Raw genomic sequence first — 7,004 nt, 5'->3', positions numbered from 1 at the left:
TGAAGAGGGTCTGTGCAATCCTTCTGCCTAGTCCGCCATCTTGCCCCGCCTCTCTTCATTATTCTTCAACGTTGCATAGTATTCCAGCATGTGAATGTACTGTAGTTTGGTTATCCATGCATCCGCTGATGGGCATTTAGGTGTTTCTATCTCTTTGCTGTAGTGAATTGTGCTGGAGTGACCTACGGGTGTGCATGTGTCTATTTGTGTCCTAGATCTTCCCTCTTTAGGATATATTCCTACTAATGGAATTGATGGATCAAACGGTATTTCTATTTCCAGTTTTTTAAGGAAATGCCATACTGTTTTCCACAGTGGATGTACCATTTTACAGTCCCACCAGCAGTGTATGGGAGTTCCAATCTCTCCACATTTTCACCAGCATTTGTTATTTTCTATCTTGTTGAACTTAGCTATTATTGCTGGGATGAGATGATATCCTTGTTGTTTTGATTTGCATCTCTTTAATGGCTAAGATCATGAACATTTCTTCATGTGTTTGTTGGCCGCTTGTATATCTTCTTTAGTAAAACTTCTATTCATGTGCTTTGCCCATTTTTGAACTGGATTGTTTGTCTTTTTGATGTTGATGTGTTGAGGTTTTCTATAAATTTTAGAGATAAATGCCTTGTCAGATATGTCATAGTCAAATATTTTTTCCCAATCTGTAGATTCTCTTTTGGAGAATTTTTTATACACATAAGAATTTAATTTTTAAAATTTCCAAGTTATCTATTTTCTCCTCCACAGTTTATGCATTTTGGGTTATGCTTGATAGTCTACTTTTGTCATAAATTAGGGCCCCTAGGTATCACCCTATTTTATCTCTGATGAACTTTATAGTTTGGGGTTTTACATTTAATTACCCATCTTGAGTTTATTTTTGTGTATGGAGTGAGATATGGATCTTGTTTCCTTTTTCTGTAAGTGAATATCCAATTTTGTCAGCACCGTTTTTCAAAGAGGCTATCTCTCCCCCGTTTAATAGGTTTTGGCCCTGTGTCAAAGATCATCTGTCCATAGATGAATGGGTCTATTTCTAGATTCTCAATTCTGTTCCACTGGCCTATTTGTCTGTCATTGTACCAATGCCACACTGTTTTGACTACAGTGGCTGTAAAATAGGTTTTGAGATTGGAGGTGTTAGACCTCCTCCTTTGTTTTTCTTCCTCTGAAGTGCTTTGTTTACCTGAGGTCTCTTTCCTTTGCATATAAATTTAGTGATTAGTTTTTCATGTCCTTCAAGAATGCTGATGGAATCTGGATTTCCTTGCATTAAAGGCATAGATTGCTTTGGGTAGTACTGACATTTTCACAATATTCAGCCTTCCTGTCCATGAACATGGCATGTTCTTCCATTTGTGTAGGTCTCTTTTATTTATTGTAGTAGTGTTTTTTAGTATTCTTTGTATAGGTCTTTTATGTCTCTGGTAAGAGTCATTCCTAAGTATTTTGTCTTTTTTGGTATCTGTTGTAAATGGTATTGTTTTCTTTCCAGAGATCTCTTTGTTGATGTAGAGGAATACGATTGATTATTTTATATTAATCTTATATCCTGCCACTTTGCTGAACCTTTCTATTAGTTCCAGTAGTTTTCTTGCTAAGTCTCTTGGGTTTTCTATATATAGGATCATGTCATCTGCAAACAGAAATAGCCTTACTTCTTTGCCAATTTGGATGCCTCTTATTTCTCTTTCTTGCCTTATTGCTCTGATTAGGACTTCTGATACAGTGTTGAATAGAAGTGGTGATAGAGAGCATCCTTGTCTGGTTCCCATTCACAAGGGGAATGCCTTGAGTCTTTCTCCATTGAGAATAATGTGGGCTGTTGGTTTTGTATATACACCCTTTATTATGCTGAGGAATTTTCCTTCTATTCCTATTTTTTGGAGAGTTTTGATTAGGAATCTGTGTTGGATTTTATCAAATGCCTTTTCTACATCAATTGATATGATCATTTTTTTTTCTCTTTTCTTTCATTTATGTGATGGATTACATTGATTGTTTTTCTGATATTGAACCATCCTTGCATACCTGGTATGAATCCCACTTAGTCATGGTGTATTATTATTATTATTTTTGATATGTTGTTTGATTCTGTTGGTTAGTCTTTTGTTGAAGATTTTTGTATCTATACTCATGAGGGATATTGGTTTGCAGTTTTCCGTTTCATAGGTGTCTTTGCCTGGTTTTGGTATCAGCGTTATGCTTGCATCATAGAATGAATTTGAGATTATTCCATCATTTTCTATGTTGTGGAATAATTTGAGAAGTATAAGTGTCAGCTCTTATCTGAAAGTCTGATAGAATTCTCCATTGAAGCCATCTGGGCCAGAACTTGTTTTTGGTGGAGTGTTTTATTATTACCTGTTCAATTTTTCTTTTGTTATGTGTCTGTCCAAGTATTCTATCTCAAACTGTGTTTATTTAGGTAAGTCTTGTGTTTCTAGAAATTTTTCCATGTCTTCTAACGTTTTTGAATTTGTTAGAGTACAATTCTTCATAATACTCTCATCTTTTTATTTTAGTTGGTTCATTCATGATGTCACCCATTTCATTTACTATTTTTGTTATTTGCATCTTCTCTTTCTTTTCCTTTGTTAAATTTGCCAGTGGTTTGCCAATTTTGTTAATCTTTTGTGAACAACCAACTTCTTGTATTGTTGATTTTCTCTCTTTTTTTTTTTTGGTTTAATTATGTCTGCTCTGATCTTTATTATTTCCTTTCTTCTGGATACTGTATGTTTCTTTTGTTGCTCTTTTTCTAATTGTTGGAGTTGTTGAGTTAAAGTTTTGATCTTTATTCTTTCTTCTTTTTTGATGTGTGCATTCACTGATATAAATTGACCTCTGAGTACTGCTTTCACTGTGTCCCAAAGGTTTTGGTAAGTTGTATTTTCATTCTCGTTTGTTTCTAGGAATTTTTTTTTTTTTTAATTTCACACTTTATTGCTTCTGTTACTCAGTAGTTTTTGATCAGTGTATTACTCAGTTTCCATGTATTTGATTTTTTTCCTTTGTTTTCCTATTACTGATTTCTAATTTTATAGCATTGTGATCTGGGAAGATGTTTTGTAGTATTTCAATGTTTTTAAATCTACTGAGGTTTGTTTTGTGGCCTAACATATGATCTACTCTGGAGATTGATCCACATGCACAGGAGAAGAATGTGTAATGTGTTTTTGTTCAGTGGAGTGCGCTGTAGATGTTCATGAGGTTGAAATGGTTGATTGTGTTCTTGAGATCTTCTGTATTTTTGTTGAGTTTTTTTTTTCTTCTTGTTCTCTTCTTCTAAAGTGGTATGTTAAAGTCTTCTACTACTATTGTAGAATTGTCTATTTTTCCTTTCAATGCAGTTAATATTTGATTTATGTAATTTGGGAGACTTTCATTGGGTGCTAAGATATTTATTATGATAATGTTCTCTTCAATTGACCCTTTTAATATCATATAGTGTCTTTCTATGTCTCTTAAGCTGGTTTTCACCTTGAAGTCTATTTTATAAAAAATTAGTATTACCACTCCTGCTCTTTTGTGGTTGCGATTAGCTTGATACATATATATATTTTCCATCTCTTGGTTTTTAATTTATTTTTATTTCTGTGTCTAAGGTGGGTCTCTTGTAGACAGCATATTTACGGCTTTTCTTTTCTTATCCAATGTGCCACTCTCTTTCTCTTGACTGGTACATTTAGTCCATTCACATTGAATGCAATTAATGATAGGATGAATTTATTGCTGTCATTCTATTATGTTTTTTGTTGGGTAGTTGGTGATTTGTTTGTTTCAAATATTTTTCTGTGCTGAGTTCATTTTGTTATCAAGTATTTTTTCTCTTTTCTTCATTATTGTTGGTTTTGTGATTTTCTTCTTTCTTAGTGTGGTTAGAAGGATTTTTTTTTTTTGTGTGTGTGTGTGTGGTTACTCTGTAGCAAATTCTTATCTCTAAGTTTGGAACAATCTCTTCTATATAGACATTTTCCTGACTTCCTCTCCATTTGGAAGTTTTGCAGTTATAACATTTATTCCCTCTATTGGCTTTGTTGTTGGTATCATTTACAGATTGACTCCTCTATTTCTCTATTTGCGTTCTTTTGTGAACTTATTTTGAGATTCTCTTTCTGGGTTGGTTTCTAGGTGGTGGTGTCAAGTGTTTCAATTTTCATTTGTTATTTTCTGTTGTGGGTTTTCTGTTGGAAGGACTCTTTTTAGTATTTCTTTTGGGGTTGATCTGGTTTGCAAGTTCCCTTAATATCTGTTTGTATGGAAATGTATTAATTTCACACTCATATTGAAGGTACAGTTTGGCTGGATATATAATTCTTGGTTTGCAATTCTTGTCCTTCAAGATTTTTGATATGTCATCCCATAGCCTTCTTGCCTGTACGGTTTCTGCTGAGAAATCAGAGCTTGGTCTTATTGGTTGCCTGTTGTAGGTAACATTTCATTTTTCTTGAGCTGCTCTCAATATTCTTTGTCTGGTTTTGGAAAGTTTAATTATGATATGTCTTGGTGACTTGCTCTTGGAGTCTATTCTGTATGGGATTTGTTGAGTTTATTGGATAGATATCTTTTCTTCTTTCATAATATGGGGGAAATTTTCTGTTAGCAAGATGACAATTTTCTCGGTGCTTTTTTTTTTTTTTTTTTGCTTTCTCTTTTTCTGGTATTCCAATCAGGCATATGTTGTTTCTTTTCATGTTATCCCATGTAAAGCCTAGATTTTCTTCATTTTTCTTAAATCCTTGTTCTGATTTTTCCTCATATAAGCTGGCATCAAGGGATTTGTGTTCTAGCTGATAAATATGTTCTTCAGACAGTTCTAGTCTATTGTTTTGTCTGTCTAAAATGTTATCTATCTCTGTAATTTTACTGTTCATCTCTGGATTTCTAATTGCCATTTTTGTATGGTTTTAATGTGTATTTATTTTGTCATTTTGCACTTAAATGATTTTCCTGAATCCTTCAAGGTATTGTCTGTCGTCTCTTTGCTTCTGTTTATGGTTTCCTTGACCTCTTGAAAGGCCTTATATATACCTCTTTTGAATTTGTTGTCAGGTAGTTCTATTACTTGTTCTTCCTCAGGAAGATTTCCTAATTCCTTAGTTTGAACACTTGTTTCTACTATTTTGTTATTTTCTTTTGTTGTTGTTTTTGTTTGAGTTGAAGTTGTCTGTTGTCTCCTAGACATTTTCAAGTTGTTTTCTTTATTTGTTAGTTGTGAGCTGATTTGTTTCACCCTGGTTTCATGTTTTATTTGTTTTAATATATCTGGAAGTGTGGAGGAGGTGTGCTTCTTTAGTTGTTAACTTGACTGTAGTGAGTTACTCTCCACTTTTCTCTGTGTCGATGGAGTAACTGGTGGGTATGTGGGTGCAGTTCTCTATATGTTATGAAGAGGAGTTGTAGTTGGGATAAGCAGCTGTTTTCAACCATCTGTCATTGATCCTATGGTGCAAAGGTTATTGGTGTTACTTGTCTGTTGAATGAAGTGGTTGGTGTAGTAGATATGGCTGACTAGTGTGGAGTTTATGTGTTCCTTCCATTGGATGAGACAAGAAAAGGAGAGAGAGAGAGAGAGAGAGAGAGAGAGAGAGAGAGAGAGCCAAATAGATGAAGGAGAAATTAAAAGATAGAATAAAAACAAATGATAAGAAATAGGAAAAAAAGAAAAAGAGAAAAAACAAAAGTGACTATGAAAGTTTGGTAATAGTGAAAGAAGACAAAGAAGTAGATTGGTAAATGAACAGATAGAAAGGAAAACAAATTGAGAAAGAGGAAAGGAGAAAAATGAAGGGAAGATAATGTAATGGAGGAGGGATTTTTCTAGTTATATTCAGCCAGCAGTGTTGGGAGCTGGCAATTGTGGCAGAATCTGCTCATTCACTGGAATGCACACCAACATAGGAGAAAGGAGATTGGTGCAAGAAGTGACCTTGAGGAGAGAAGGCAAAAGCTTGTTTTTTTGTGCTTAGTGTGAGATAGATCAACCAGTGATGCTGGCATGGAAGAAGGACAGCTACAACCCCTAGTCCATTTGGACCACTTTGCTGAGAGTAGCTTTCAACTGTCAATCAAAATCTTGCAGTTCAAACTCACCAGCCACCTGGTAGGAGAAAGGGCAGCCCTCTCCCACAAAGAAAGGCAAGTTCCAACCCCCCACAATTCAGTACTACTATGTACTGAAAAGGGTTGCTAAGAGTTGGACTCAAGCCCAGTGCTGTGGGTCGAATTGGGTGTTTAGTTTATTCAGGGAGAGCTTTTCTTCTCTTTCCCTTACTCCTTCCAAGACTCAGGTGCAGCTTAAGCTATAGAAAGTCTGATTCATTTCAATATATGACCTTCTCCCACATGATGGATGGCTTTAGCTCACCTTGAAATCCTCCTGATCTGGCTATTCTGTTTCTTTAATGACTGTGGGTTCTGTGAAGGTTCCCCACCTCCCCCTTTGTGTTTGTAGAGGCTTCCTCCTCCCCCTTCCCCAGTCATTGAATTTGGTCTCTTTCCTGTCTTCACTCAGTCTAATATTTTATCTTCTCTTTAGATGCTCATGATCCCAGGATCATTATTTGTGCCTGTTTCACTGAGTTTCTCAAAATCTCTGTTTAATGAGGAGTCTGGTGTGGTCTATTAGTAGGACACTATCTTCTGCATAACTGTCACCATCCTATTTGAAAGACAATTTTGCTGGGTATATGATAATTGATTGGCAATTATTTTCTTTCATGGTTTTGTATGTGCCATCCTATTGCCTTCTTGCCTCTGTGGTTTCTGCTGAGAAATAAGAGCATAGCCCTATTGATGCCTCATTGTAGGTGATTTTTTTTTTTTTTTCATGAGCTACTCTCAGAATTTTTTTCTTTATGTTTGGTTTTGCAAAGATTGATCATGATATATCTTTTTTTTTTTTTTTTTAAATTAGGGTTTGGGTGAAGATTTACAGAGTAAATTCACTTTTCATACAGCAGTTCACATATACTTTGTCTCATGTCATTGACCAAAAT

Source organism: Orycteropus afer, unplaced genomic scaffold (assembly GCF_000298275.1).
Source record: "Orycteropus afer afer isolate SDZICR_OR568_19922 unplaced genomic scaffold, OryAfe1.0 scaffold00084, whole genome shotgun sequence".
NCBI lineage: Eukaryota > Metazoa > Chordata > Mammalia > Tubulidentata > Orycteropodidae > Orycteropus > Orycteropus afer.
The sequence above is the reverse complement of the archived record's forward strand: the minus strand, read 5'-3'. Positions refer to the sequence as shown.